Here is a 15850-nt window from a genome sequence, read left to right on the forward strand (position 1 = left end):
ACACCCTTCAGTGCATATTATGCTTTGGTAAAAGCCTCATTACAGAGATAGACCAGTCTTGTGTTTAAATCCAAAATAGCGGGTATTTGGAGAAAATCATTTTAATGCATAACTAGAAAATGAGGGAGGAATTAGAAGAGGTGCGCAAAGAGAGGAAATGGGTTTTTTTTATGTCACTGTGCTGCCCCTTCTTCTTTATTTATCCTCTATTTCCTCCTCTTAAGAGGTTCTACAAGCTGCATGCACGCTCTGCAGTGCCAAAAAGCTTTTGTAATGCTAAATTGCATTTTCTCTTATACACTTTGCAAATACCCCCTAATAACAGAGGAATAAAGCACAATTCCTCCTGCAGCCACGCTTGTCTTCCAGAGTAATTTTAACAAAGCTCTCCTTTCAGCATATTGTTTGCTTCCTCATAGAGACCCACAATGCCGCTTCAGACACAAAAAGGCGCCTTATTGTGGCCACTAAATGGAGCGCTTGCGTCCATTAAAGAGTCATTCAACACAAATGATATTGCCAGTGCCAATCTATCAGCCACATTGATCATGCATCGTTGGCTGTGAAGTGCAGACTCTGGTCTCCTGTCCTGGAAGTGTTGAGCAAAAGAAACCTAATGAGAAACTGTCAGCAGCGCGCAGGTAAACAAATCAATGGTACCCTGCAGGGCTCCCAAGGTCAAGACACACACAAACATACTCCCAAACACACACCACCAAGTCGTCCAAAGAACCTGAGGTTGGAGCTGCCGTCAGAGCCTGTGCAGTGTAAAGGGGCGCTGTCAGGGTCTGGCTCGCAGCAGGTAAACTGGCTTTAAATGGGATTTCTCCATGCTGCTTCGTCAGTGCTTTACCTTAAGGAATAGTTCTGACAGGTTTGGGAAATATGTTTCTTTACTTTCTTGCTTTAGATGAGATGATTGATAACAGTCTCATGTGTGTAAAACTGGGACTGAGAGGCACTCTATCATCTCCACTCACAGTTACTGAGGCTGCACTCGTGTTCCTGTGAACCGGGGATTTTGCATAGAAAACGACATAAAGTGAAACCACAGTAAAAAACAAGTCCGCAGACTGCTTTAATAACAAAAACGATGACAAGTACTGTGAAAGCACAATCAATACCGGAGTAAACGCGAGGGAAATTCTGAAATATTCATACACTGACATGTTCCATTAGGCTTTGTTCTATGGCAGACTATAACATTGTCTTTACAAATGCTTGTTTTTGCTCTCATAAGCAATTCTAAACACAACTGATAGCTAATGCCAAAGCAGATAAATCATTTTCATTTTTTTTGCTTAACTGGCAGCAAGTGCAACATGTAGTCAGTGGCTCAGTTTTCATCTTTTTTGTTGTTGTTATTTCTGTGTAATGAATAAGAGCTTAATAGAGCAGCCCTAAGTAGCTCATGCTACAGTATGTATTGACTGAATGTGTGGTGAGTGCACTTACATACCAGAGAAAGGCACAAGGTCAACAGCGGTAATTATTCTGTGGGAAGCACGTTGGTCTTCAGTGGGTGATTTCATTTCCTGTCATTAGCCACAGCGATTAAGCACAAGAACAATGATAGCATGATAGCATCAGCAACCACCACACAGCCCCAGGCTGCTCTCAGTATTCTCCAATATTCTCTAAATGTCGCTTAGCATGGGCTTGAGTCTCATGTTGTGTTGTGATAGCCTGAATCCTGAATGCTTTTCTTAATTACCTATGATGACATCTAGTCTGATTTATCTGTCTGTATGTCTGTTTGTCTATACACACACACACACACACACACACACACACACTAGACAATTTATGAGATACACCAGTGGTTCCCAAACTTTTTTTGCTAGTGTAACGGGGCAATGTGATTATGATTTAACACAGGTGTTATTCTAGAAGGGAAACCCTCCTCAAAAACGGACGGAGCAGTGGAGCAGCCAAGGGAATGCACTGAATTAAAAACTGGCTCATAAAATATAATTTATTATACCAAAACAGTTAAAAATGTAAAAGGAATTAAAACAACCCTGGCCAGGGAAAACTCTTAATAAAAATCAATTAAACATAAACATTAAAAGTCCAGTGGCATCCGCCACAGCGTAAAAGTCACTAAAAAAAAAATCCAGGTAATCGGAGTGGACAAGGAAAAACCGGGCAGCGTCCTCGCCGTCCTGTCAGCGTTTCCGCTCCAGAGTGCTGGAAGAGAGGGGCAGCGACAGTCACTATTCTTTATAGTGGCTACGGTTGATTATAGTGCGATAAGACGCGAGACCTACCCCGGATGGGCAGAGCTCTTAACTCTGCCCGCCGCTTTCCTGTAGCACGCCAACCGGCACCAGCCCGTCTCGCCGTGGGAGGTAGGGTGCTGATTCCCCACCATGATCTGGCCTCCAGTTATTCCAGCAGCAGAACAGCTCCCTCCGCTTCTCTGCTCGCTGGCGTCGTCTCCTCCCAAGTCCTGCACGGCAACCTTCACCGCCCCCCGTCCGGGCTTGCGGCCGCCAACGCCTGACACAGTTCACTCCACCATTTTTGCCACCTCGTCTCCCATGCCTCTGTCTCTCAAGCCTATCTCTCCGTGGTCTTCCAGGCCCTCTAATTGGCCTCTGGGACCTCCCAGGTGTGTCAGGTTCATAATCAGGGAGGGGCGGCGTCTTTCCAGGACAAGTCACCAATGAATACCATAAAAACATACAATAAAACCCATAAAAATAAAACACTGTACAATATTCAAATATTAAAAAAGTAAAACACAGCAAAACATGCACAATAAAAAACCCTAGGTAACTTGTCCCTTTCCACCCCGTGACACTAGAGCCCCCTCCGCCTTTGTTTTCCAAGAAAAATAATCTCCTGCTTTGCGTTTGTGTGGAAGCCCCGTCAAATTATGCCAGCAGTGTCCAAGCATTCTTTTTTTTTTTTCTTTTCATACCACGCCCCCCCCCCTAGGGGGTGGGCCCCACACTTTGGGAACCTCTGAGTTACACCTTGTTAGAGTCTCCACATTCCAAGTGTGCTTTATTGGATTGAGATCTGGTGACTGTGGAGGCCCCTTGGGCAGATCAAACTAATTTTCAGTGGTCAAGAAACCAGTTTGTGATGATCTGAGCTCTGTGACATGGAGTGTTCCTGCTAGAAGCACTCATAAGGAGATGGGTACACTGTGGTCACAAAGGAATGCACACGGTGTTCACCATGGTACAAAGGGCCTCAAACTTGAGTTCCTGTTGCCTTCAGCTAGAAGCAGTGTGGCCGTTCACTTCTGTTCTCTGACAAAATATCCAGACAGTATATTTTGCATATTTGTCACATATTTATATTTCAGATCATAAAACCAATTATAATATTAGACAAAGATGACCCTAGTAAATAGAAATAATTTAATCAATTTAATAAATGAAATAATTAATTTCATTTATTAAATGGAAAAAAGGATACCCAAACCTACATAGCAAATTCTCTGTAAAAATGACTTTATTTGATTTCTTCCAATTTCAACATTTGCACAGAGAGAAATGGACAAAACCTGTAGTGTTGGTATATCTCTGACAAGCATGCCCTTTACTTGCTTTTCCAAGGTGTCGTAGTTATGGCATAAAGGAGATAAAGGATTTGGCTAACAGCAGTCTTCTTCATCCCCACAGATCAGCTGTCTAGGCCAGGCAGGCAAATCCTCTGCTCAGCCCTTTCAACATTATCTTTCATCCATCATCACTGCAACTAATGGCTCAAGCAACCAGGGGAGAAACTAGTTCAACTTCCCCTCCTTCTCAGTTCCATTTCCTGTGATAAAAACTTTCTTCCAATCTATAGCTTTTTACCCCCGCCCCCTTTTTTCTCATCATGTTTATGTGACGGTGATGTCCAGTGGTTGAAAACTCGATTTAATTTGAGGATTTTTATATTTTGACTTTGTATGAGCATTGTAGTTTCACCTTGTCAGTTTAAGTTACTTGAATGTCATTCCTTAATTTGAGGCATGGGTGGATATTCTGAAAAATACATCTTTTGTCATTTCATTCTAGGAGAATCTCTTTCTTTGTTTAGTGCTTCTCAAAACCAAGAGAAATATAATAAGGAAATCTTTCAAAACATGAGGCTGATAGTCTGCTCTCACTCCCAGCAGTTTTTCTTTTTACTTAAAAAATGTAGAACTTTAAACTTAAACTATGTATATGTATGTATCCATCCAACCTCTTTAACTTGTCCTTATCAGGGTTGAAGGGGGAGTGTGAGGTGATGAGTGTGACAAATATGTGAAGACAAAAAAGTGCTCTACATGGAAAAGACAAATCAATTGTAAAGACAGGAGTGACATGTCCTAGAGAAGGGGCCCTAATAATTGTATTATTAACAAGTAAGGTTTTCACAAGTGGCCCGGCAGCATAGAGGTCATCCTGTAATAAAGAGGTGACAAGAAGGTCACAGTTTCAATGAACGTCAATATCAGCTAAACACCAAGCAGCTGACTCACTGCAGTGTGTCTTGATAACAAAGTCACTTACCAGGGCATGCCCTGTAGTGGGGTGATAAGATGATAGTAGCTCAAAGGCTGTATTTGTAAAGCTACATATTCATTTCAGGGGAAGGAAAATCATTACTTGGAATTCACTATTCAGCAGCACTTAAACACAAGGAGCTAACCTGCTTAAGTGTCTCGAGTTACTGCTTTGACTTCATTCATTCTTTATGGAGGACAGCAGGTTGGAAATCCAAGTAAGCAGTTTGGAGCACACTAGTTTTGATAGCTACTATAAAGATGATTAATTAAACTAAATGGAGTGGAAGAATACCGGGGTTACCAGAAGCCTTGAACCTGACACATACTGAAACATACTGGGGCCTGGAAAGTTTTAAACTATCCTTCAAAGATATGTGGCTGCCCTGGAACTGCCAAATATGTCACCATTATTTTCACAAAGGGAAAAGAATATGGGGGCTGGCAGGTAGGTGGATAAACATAGACCTTTATTCTATAACTACTAGAGCTGATAAAAAAAATATAATCACTGCAAGATTCAGTTAAGTATTACAATCTACAAAACAACAAGAGCCTGACAAAGACTGAGGGAGGGCACACACACACGGACACAGGATGATGTGGCACAGGTGAACTCAAGTGTGACAATAACATGTCATGTCGGCATACGACTCCTAAACAAGAAGTATCAGCAGGACTGACCTCGTACTCTGTGAGAGTAACACATACAGTGGGGCAAAAAAGTATTTAGTCAGCCACCGATTGTGCAAGTTCCCCCACTTAAAATGATGACAGAGGTCAGTAATTTGCACCAGAGGTACACTTCAACTGTGAGAGACAGAATGTGAAAAAAAAATCCATGAATTCACATGGTAGGATTTTTAAAGAATTTATTCGTAAATTAGGGTGGAAAATAAGTATTTGGTCACCTCAAACATGGAAAATCTCTGGCTCTCACAGACCTGTAACGTCTTCTGTAAGACGCTTTTCTGTCCCCCACTCGTTACCTGTATGAATGGCACCTGTTTGAACTCATCATCTGTATAAAAGACACCTGTCCACAGCCTCAAACAGTCAGACTCCAAACTCCGCCATGGCCAAGACCAAGGAGCTTTCGAAGGACACCAGGAAAAGTATTGTAGACCTGCACCAGACTGGGAAGAGTGAATCTACAATAGGCAAGCAGCTTGGTGTGAAAAAATCAACTGTGGGAGCAATCATCAGAAAATGGAAGACATACAAGACCACTGATAATCTCCCACGATCTGGGGCTCCACGCAAGATCTCATCCCGTGGGGTCAAAATGATCATGAGAACGGTGAGCAAAGATCCCAGAACCACACGGGGGGACCTGGTGAATGACCTGCAGAGAGCTGGGACCAAAGTAACAAAGGTCACCATCAGTAACACACTACAACGGCAGGGAATCAAATCCCGCAGTGCCAGACGTGTTCCGCTGCTGAAGCCAGTGCATGTCCAGGCCCGTCTGAAGTTTGCCAGAGAGCACATGGATGATACAGCAGAGGATTGGGAGAATGTCATGTGGTCAGATGAAACCAAAGTAGAACTTTTTGGTATAAACTCAACTCGTCGTGTTTGGAGGAAGAAGAATACTGAGTTGCATCCCAAGAACACCATACCTACTGTGAAGCATGGGGGTGGAAACATCATGCTATGGGGCTGTTTTTCTGCCAAGGGGACAGGACGACTGATCCGTGTTAAGGACAGAATGAATGGGGCCATGTATCGTGAGATTTTGAGCCAAAACCTCCTTCCATCAGTGAGAACTTTGAAGATGAAACGAGGCTGGGTCTTCCAACATGACAATGATCCAAAACACACCGCCCGGGCAACAAAGGAGTGGCTCCGTAAGAAGCATTTGAAAGTCCTGGAGTGGCCTAGCCAGTCTCCAGACCTCAACCCCATAGAAAATCTGTGGCGGGAGTTGAAAGTCCGTGTTGCTCGGCGACAGCCCCAAAACATCACTGCTCTCGAGAAGATCTGCATGGAGGAATGGGCCAAAATACCAGCTACTGTGTGTGCAAACCTGGTAAAGACCTATAGTAAACGTTTGACCTCTGTTATTGCCAACAAAGGTTATGTTACAAAGTATTGAGTTGTATTTTTGTTATTGACCAAATACTTATTTTCCACCCTGATTTACGAATAAATTCTTTACAAATCCTACCATGTGAATTCATGGATTTTTTTTTCACATTCTGTCTCTCACAGTTGAAGTGTACCTCTGGCGCAAATTACTGACCTCTGTCATCATTTTAGGTGGGGGAACTTGCACAATCGGTGGCTGACTAAATACTTTTTTGCCCCACTGTAACCCCGGTGGACCGACGGCCTCAGCAGGGTGATACACACTTATTTGCAAAGGTTCCCAGCATCAGAGTTTGTCGTGCATGAAACACATTAAGAAAATAAAAGTGACCACAGGCCAGGGGGAGCAACAACAAGCTAAGATGGTGATGGTGATAAACTTAGCATGGTGTCTATGAGACTTCAGCACAACAGCACAACCTCATTGATAGTTTCAATTCAGTTTATTTTTTCAGTGCTAAATCACAATAATCACCCCAAGGTGCTTTATATTGTAAGGTAAAGGCCCTACAATAATACAGAGAAAGACTAATGACTAATGGTCTACAGCTAAGTTAAAACTGATCCTGACTATCTAAAGCCATACATGGTAGCATCGTCCGTCTCATGTGATTATGGGCTGCCATGTCTGATGGACGCTGCAGCGTTTGCTATGACTGATCTGTCACGAAATGACAACATTACACAGTTGTGGCAGAACATCTCCGATGGTCCTTGGCTATGCCGTACTCTCTTAAAAACGGTATTTTGGATTTACTGGTTTTATCTTTGTCTAATGTTACAATTTGTTTGATGATCTGAAGCGTGGCAGAGTCTCTCTCTCTCTCTCGTCCTTAGCGGGTGTCTGGCGGCAGTTGTCGACCGCGCAACCAGTACGCTGCTGTAGGTGCCGCAGGTTCTCTTGCTTGACCAACGATGATCTCCCACACTTTTTGATCTAAGGCAATGGTTCTTGCCAGCTCGAGATCGATTCGACGGGCCTTCAAATCATCCTCGATTTGTTTCGTCCATGTCTTCTTTGGTGCATTTCGCTGCACCTTCCAATCGGCGGGGCGGGTCAACCAGAGTAGGCCATGGGGGTAGCGGCTCAGGTCCATTCGACAAATGTGGCCAAACCATTGGAGTCGGCAACACTGGATTAGTTCGCCGATCGTCGGTTGGCTGCCGCAGCTGGTAAGGAAGATGTCATTCGAATGATGGTCGCGAATGGAAATGCCAAGAATGCATCGAAGTACAGCACTCTATAGTTTTGTCGTTCGGCCGCATTTTCAAGTTCCGCAGTGACTTTGTTCCAGTACGCCTCATGGTCTGCTTTCATCTTCAGCCGCACCTCATGGTTTAGCTGACGATTCTTTTCGAAGTTGGTTAGCTTGGCCTTCTTGCGTTCAACGACTAGGTCGAGACACTCGTCTGAGATCTACGGTTGTGTGCGACATCGGGCGGGTGGGCACAGCGGCTTGGCGCAGTCCAAGATGGCTTCCAATATTGTTTGCTCTTCTTCGTTGGCATCATCACTCAGGGGGAGGAGGGCAAAGCGGTTCGAATATGCAATCTGAAATTGGTATTGGTATTTGGAATTGAATTGGTGTCGGCTTCTTCGCTCGTTGGAGCTGCATGCGCACTCGGGTGCGGACGAGATAGTGATCAGAGCCATAGCCGGGACCGCACATAGCCCGGATATCTTGCAAGGACAATCGGAACCAGGTGTTGATGAGCATGTAGTTGAGTAGCGCCGAGTCGTTTCCTCTTGGGTTGCGCCATGTCAGACGGTGCTTGAGCGAGTGTTGTAATAGTGTGTTCCCAAGGACCAGTTGAGGTGAATGACAACAATCGCAGTCCATTGTCGTTCATTTCTCCATGGCCGAACTTTCCCATCGTTTATTCCCAGCCAGTGCGGTCGATGCCGACGTGGGCGTTCATGTCGCCGGTGATCATGACCATGATCATGTCGGTTTGAGGTAGGGAGTCCAGGACGTCTTGCAGGCGATCATAGAATTAATCTTTGGATGCATCGGAGTTCGTTTCGGTCGGCGCGTAGACTGCGATGACGTGTAGCTTGATCATATTGTTAACAGTTAGGACGGCGATACAGGTTGAAAGGCGACGACGCTCACAGAGAACCGATGGTGCACCATGAAGCCGACTCCGGCTTCTCTTTTTTTCGCCACCTGAGTAATACAACGTCATCTTCTCGTCCATGGCCGGCACTTCGACGGCGAAGGTGCCAGATCCAGTCAGCCGAAGTTCCAATAGGGCCGTTATCAAGGCGCTGAGTTTTGAATGTTCACGGGCGATGATCTCCTTCTGCCCAACATGGTGACCAGTACTGACGTTCCACGCTGCGACGTTGATCGGCGTCTTGGGCGTTAGTCGATGGAGTCGATGGCCAGTTATCCATTTCCCACCAGCGCCCTGGGTACCCAGCGCTGGCGCATCGGCTGCCCTGGATGCGGTAGCATTGGTCGATAAAGCTGATATTTGAGATTCCAGGGTTTCAAGCCTAGTTTCCCCGATTGGTCGGTTCTGGTTGCTTCGGCAAGGCGACCACCCTCCTCCTTTCACATCTGGGCTTGGGACCGTCCTTGGTGGAGTTGCGTGGCAGAGTAACAATATCAACGGAATGGACAAACACGTTTTCAATCCTCTATGGACAGATATGTTAGAGCAGCCTAGCCTTTACATAAACTTAAGTCATCAATGGGACCTTTGGCCACATTTACTGTATGAGCATACATGAGCATACAACAACAAAATAGTATATTTCAATATATTTATGACAGAAAAGAACAAGTAACAGATCAAATTTAAAGCTCTCTGGAAGAAAAAATGTACTTTTTCTGTGAAACAGGAAAACAACCATCAGGAATAACTGCTATGATTTGAAGTCTTGCTATTTAAGCAAACTAAACTTTCGCTCCTAGGTTTTATAGAAACTTACAATCAAATTTGCACTCAAATCAGTTTAATCATTTAATTATCAGCTTAACAGCTAGAATAAGAAGACAATTTCCCTACCTCAGAAAGTGAATGCAAAGTAAATAAGGAGTGATGTCTTGAAGGTTCTGTCTCCCCCTCTTCCCTCACTTCCATGTTATGCTTTTGATTTTTAAGTATGGGTTGTGTTCATGGTCTTCTTCTTCTTCTTTTGTTTGTTGTAGCAAGGGTTCCCGTGTCTTTTGTTTCCATTTGTTTCTCTTAGTCATCACAGTCGCATTATTAAACAATTGTTGAATGGCAGCAGTGTTGTGGTATCTAGTCTGTTGGTTTCCTTTGTGCCATGCATTTCACCTCTTTGAAACGACAAGCTGCACAACTTGTATAAATGCAGCATAATCAAGGCTTATGTACTCTATCGATCAGGAATTATGATGTCAAAAAAATCTTTTTGAAACAGTCGTAGAAAGTGAAACAAGGACAAAAAAAAAAAAATGAATTTATAGAGTCACCTGTGAAAATGAAATACTTCCCGAGCACTGTTCCTGGGAGTTAATATCAGATGTGAAGGTTCAGAGAAGGCTTCTCTTTTTCATAATTCAATGTTTGAACATGCAAATACCAAAGGAAAGCTTTAATGTGAAAAACCTGCAAAAAATAAGAATGTAGCACATGAGGGGAAATTAATTTGCAAATCCTCAAATACAATGTTAAACAAAATCCAGGAGTGATAGTCCAGGAATTAAGACCTGATCTATATCAGATGAGGAACTGAGAGGATAAAATGATCTCTGGTGCATTACATCCCTCTGGGGAATCCCACCGTTATCACTCTCACACAAAGCCATTATTTTCTGTTAACTGCAAAAAAAAAAAAGAAAGAAAAAAAAGGGATGGACGTGCTGGATGAAAAAGGGGGTAATTGGCATCGCAGTGCTCTGCCGGAACTGGGAAACATCTTTTTCAGTCAGTCACACTGGAAGCAGGGTCTGCAAATGGCAGGTACAGAAGGCGATGTTCTGAACAATGATGCCCATCTTTCAAAGTGAAAACACTCAAAACAAGCACTGAAGCCAGGGGTAATGTCAGCTTGTTTGACAGTTTGGGTATATTCTTGCAGGTGTTACAGAAATGTAACACCCGCAAGATGATCGGAACTTAACCCCCCACCCCGAAAAAACGGTGTCACGGAGAGAGGTGGAGAGTTTCCAGAGAGACCAGGACCCTGAGATGCTGCTTACACACTGGAGAGATATACCATAATGCACAACACAGAGGTAACGGTGAAAAATATAGATTGTATATAACAGATGGAGATGGTTTCCAGCTCTAAAAAGCAAACTCAGATCACAGACGTGCTTGAAAGGATAAACAATAATGTGCTCACTGGTTAACAACTTGTCACTCACAAGTCACCAGCCACTGAGCACTCACGGTCAATCAGTTTCTCACTTCACATCTACTCCATTCTTTCATAACATCCAATTTCAAAACACTGAGAATGTGACTGCAAAAATACTCTGCTCAATGCTTCATAAGGGAATAACCAGTGAGTAACATCATCCTGCTTATATATATAGTGCTGTGTAAAATGACATGCCCTCTTCTTGATTCCTTAGTTTTTTGCTCATTTGGCACATTTACAGGCTTCCGACGATCAGACAAACTTTAACATTAGACAGAGATAACTCGATTAAATGCAAAATGCAGTGTTTTTAAATGATGATTTCACTTATTAAGGGGGGAAAAACTATCCAAACCCACCTGGCCCAGTGTGAAAAAGGTAAAAACTTGGTTATGGTCATTTGTTTGATCATCTGAAATGTGTAAGTGTGGCAAAGAAAAACAAAGAAATTAGAATGGGGGAAAATACTTTCAATCACAGGATTGTATAATCTATAATGAGAGATCACAAAGTTGCTACCACTTGGACTGCTGTAATGATGTGGAGGAGAGTGGGTGGTAAATGACTGGGTGTGCCATTTGGAACTGGTGTGTAGACACAGGACTTCACAAAACAAGTCATTCTTGAAGCCAGCCCAGCTGCTCGGAAGCAGGAGATGAGGCCTGAGATGCAATGCAACATAATTATCAGCTATCAATTTAAAACTTAGGCTACAGTCCCACATGCTGACACATCCATAACAAGGACACACACAAAGACCTTTCTTTAGCATTAAGTATTAACATGAAACTGACAGCAAAGTTGGGGAAGACCACCCCAAAAATACTGATTGAAAGAGGTACAGTTAGAAAATGTGTGCTACAGTGCTGCAAGCCTAACTGCTAATTACTGCTTTTACATGCTGAAGATCAGACTCTGGCTGCACTTAGCTTTATCATTGTGGGTCAGGAATTCCTCCCTACCAACTTTGTGTCAGGATGTTGTCTTTGGAGATGGTCGCAAAAACAAATAATGTTGCGCTAGTGTAATGAAGTAGACTTTGAGGTAGGATTTTACGTGTTGTCTGCGAATGCAGCACTAACATCCACACCTTCCCAGCTGATAATTAGCAACCTTATAAGAAACAGCTGCACTTCACTACTGCACTGCGGCATCTGGCAGTCTTTTCCCATCCAAGGTGGTCAAGAGTGTCACGTGGTTAAGCATTACAGAGTGGTTTGCTTTCTTTAGGAAAGCTGTTCATTGTAGTATTCCCCTTTAGAGAGTGGTAAGTGGGACTCTTGTGTTTGCTATAATGTGGCATGTAGTAGGTAGGGTGGACCTTAACGACTGTTTCCCTCTTTTGTTACAGGATTGTACCATACTGCTGCTGTCTTGTGCTGTTTTGTTTAGTTGTGTCTTCGTGTGGCTGTTGTCATCTTACAAACGTTTATGGACTGGCCTTGACTGACTCCTGGTTTTATGGTCTTTTACTCGGAGTTGTTTTATGTATTTTAATCATCCTTTTTATAAAGAACTTTAACTTAGGGTGTATTTGTTTTATGTATATCTCTTTTACTAATTTGTTTAACGTTTGATGCTTTGTTGTTTTGTTGCTTTAGTGGAGGTTCGGCCGCTTGTTGAGGGGCTAGGCACGTGAGGTGGAATCCCCTCCCTGATGCATGAGAGTGTACACACCGGGCATAGGTAGATTGCGCCATTTAGATTTCAGTGTGAGTGACAGTGAGATTTGCAGTGAAACTACACGGGTGAGCAATTGGTGGCACCCTTGGGCACTCCTCCCTGTAGGTTGCCTCCTCAAGTGGCCGGTCTCCACCATTTCTGTTTAGTTATTTTATTGAGTTGTTATTTTACTAGGGTAAAACTCTAGTAAACTCTAGCAAAAACAGTCTGGGGGGCCCGAGGAGCCCGTCCAGCCTCCTTCCTCGTCAGCTGGGGGGCCCGAGGAGCCCGTCCAGCCTCCTTCCTCGTCAGCTGGGGGGCCCGAGGAGCCCGTCCAGCCACCAGCTGCTCCACCAGCAGCCTCATCCACACTTGCAGCAGCAGTTTCATCCATGCCGCCGCCTGCTGCTCCACCAGCAACCTCGTCCACGCTTGCAGCAGCAGTTTCATCCATGCCGCCGCCTGCTGCAGCGCCTCCGTCTCCAGCTTCCACGCCAGCTGCAGCCTCCGTGTCTTCATCCACGCCAGCTGCAGCCTCCGTGTCTTCATCCACGCCAGCTGCAGCCTCCGTGTCTCCACCCATGCCGTCGCCTGGTCCGGCTCCGGCTTCAGCTTCGCCTGGTCCGGCTCCGCCTTCAGCTTCGCCTTCAGCTTCACCTGGTCCAGCTTCGGCTTCAGCTTCATTCGCTTTGCCGGGTCCAGCCTCCGCATCCGCTTCAGCGTCGTCTGGTCCAGCTCCCGCGTCCTCATCCTCGTCTGGTCCAGCTCCCGCGTCCTCATCCTCGTCTGGTCCAGCTCCCGCATCACCAGCTTCGTTTGGCCCCGCCTCTGCATCAGCCTCACCTGGTTCAGCCTCCGCATTCGCTTCAGCGTCGCCTGGCCCAGCTTCGGCTTCAGCCTCTGCCTCATCTGATCCAACCTCCGCTTCGCCTGGGGCTGCAGGGGCCACGCAGCCTTCGGGTCCCCTCCTACCACCTCCACATTGTCGGTCATCTGCCAGGCCGCTTGTTGGGCATCATCGCCACCGTGGCCGCCCTCCGGACTTCTGTTGCCGCCACTGCCTTCCGCGTGGCCGGCCTCCAGGCTTGCATTCCCGCCGCCGTTGCCGTCCGCACGGTCGGCCCCCAGAACTGCTTCCTCGCCGCTGTTGCCGTCCGCACGGTCGGCCCCCAGAACTGCTTCCTCGCCGCCGTTGCTGTCTGCACGGTCGGCCTCCAGAACTGTTTGCCCGCCGTCGCCATGTGCACGGTCGGCCTCCAGAACTGTTCGCACGTCGCCACCGTTGCCGTGTGCACGGTCGGCCCCCTGGACTTTTTGTAGACTCTTGGTGAGCTCTGGTTTCGTTTTGTTTTTGATATGCTTTCCTGCATTTTTTGGACTCTGGTGCTCCTTGTTTTTTTTTTTTTTTTTTGCTTGGCGATCGTGGCTCAAGAGTTGGGAGTTCGCCTTGTAATCGGAAGGTTGCCGGTTCGAGCCCCGGCTTGGACAGTCTCGGTTGTTGTGTCCTTGGGCAAGACACTTCACCCGTTGCCTACTGGTGGTGGTCAGAGGGCCCGGTGGCGCCAGTGTCCGGCAGCCTCGCCTCTGTCAGTGCGCCCCAGGGTGGCTGTGGCTACAATGTAGCTTGCCATCACCAGTGTGTGAATGTGTGCGTGAATGGGTGGATGACTGGATATGTAAAGCGCTTTGGGGTCCTTAGGGACTAGTAAAGCGCTATATAAATACAGGCCATTTTAGGGTAGCACCGTGGCAGCGAGCCTTGTTGTTTTAATCATTGTTTGTTATTAAAGTGTTTTAATTAACAGTCTTGCAGTCTCAGCCCTGCTACCCTAAGAATTTCTCTGATCTTACAGTTCTATGCTTTTTTTTTTTTTTTTTTTTTTTTGTAGTTTTTCTTAATAAATTTTGATTTGTAAAACTGTTCTGCCTCACCTGTGCTGTTAATAATGAGCCTGTGGGCTTTGATAGCTAGTGTAACATCTACATTGGCTATAAAAGTCTTTCCTGGGGTGTACCTGTCCCCCCCTAGGTGGCGTTGTCAACATGTCTTAGTCACCTTCCCTGGTTATCCCTCCTTCGTGCCACCACACTAGCAGTAACTTATGTACGTATGTATGTATGGCATGTATGTATGGCATGTATGTATGGCATGTATGTATGGCATGTATGTATGGCATGTATGTATGGCATGTACGGCAAAGTTGCTTTGCTATCAGGTTTGTCTTCATTTATTGTTTTCCAAAGCCTTTACTGAAGTAGGAACAGAGTTAAGAAGTTAACTATCCCAAACACCATTCCAATTCTGAGCAGCTCTTTCTGCAGTATATTTCTGATCACTAGCTACAGTGGGGCAAAAAAGTATTTAGTCAGCCACCGATTGTGCAAGTTCCCCCACTTAAAATGATGACAGAGGTCAGTAATTTGCACCAGAGGTACACTTCAACTGTGAGAGACAGAATGTGAAAAAAAAATCCATGAATTCACATGGTAGGATTTGTAAAGAATTTATTCGTAAATTAGGGTGGAAAATAAGTATTTGGTCACCTCAAACAAGGAAAATCTCTGGCTCTCACAGACCTGTAACGTCTTCTGTAAGAAGCTTTTCTGTCCCCCACTCGTTACCTGTATGAATGGCACCTGTTTGAACTCATCATCTGTTTAAAAGACACCTGTCCACAGCCTCAAACAGTCAGACTCCAAACTCCGCCATGGCCAAGACCAAAGAGCTTTCGAAGGACACCAGGAAAAGTATTGTAGACCTGCACCAGACTGGGAAGAGTGAATCTACAATAGGCAAGCAGCTTGGTGTGAAAAAATCAACTGTGGGAGCAATCATCAGAAAATGGAAGACATACAAGACCACTGATAATCTCCCTCCATCTGGGGCTCCACGCAAGATCTCATCCCGTGGGGTCAAAATGATCATGAGAACGGTGAGCAAAGATCCCAGAACCACACGGGGGGACCTGGTGAATGACCTGCAGAGAGCTGGGACCAAAGTAACAAAGGTCACCATCAGTAACACACTACAACGGCAGGGAATCAAATCCCGCAGTGCCAGACGTGTTCTGCTGCTGAAGCCAGTGCATGTCCAGGCCCGTCTGAAGTTTGCCAGAGAGCACATGGATGATACAGCAGAGGATTGGGAGAATGTCATGTGGTCAGATGAAACCAAAGTAGAACTTTTTGGTATAAACTCAACTCGTCGTGTTTGGAGGAAGAAGAATACTGAGTTGCATCCCAAGAACACCATACCTACTGTGAAG

The 15850-nt window shown here is 45.2% G+C and overlaps 1 long non-coding RNA gene across 1 annotated transcript in view; it reads right to left on the bottom strand.

Moving 5' to 3' along the window:
* Window positions 1-1054: 1054 nt before the first annotated feature.
* LOC113014722 (uncharacterized) overlaps window positions 1055-15850 on the bottom strand; it is a 58539-nt gene continuing 43743 nt past the window's right edge. Inside the window, exon 4 of the long non-coding RNA XR_013904841.1 lies at window positions 1055-2648. This is a non-coding gene — a long non-coding RNA (uncharacterized LOC113014722). The remainder of the gene's footprint in view (window positions 2649-15850) is intronic.

Source organism: Astatotilapia calliptera, chromosome 22 (genome assembly GCF_964374335.1).
Source record: "Astatotilapia calliptera chromosome 22, fAstCal68.1, whole genome shotgun sequence".
Lineage (NCBI taxonomy): Eukaryota > Metazoa > Chordata > Actinopteri > Cichliformes > Cichlidae > Astatotilapia > Astatotilapia calliptera.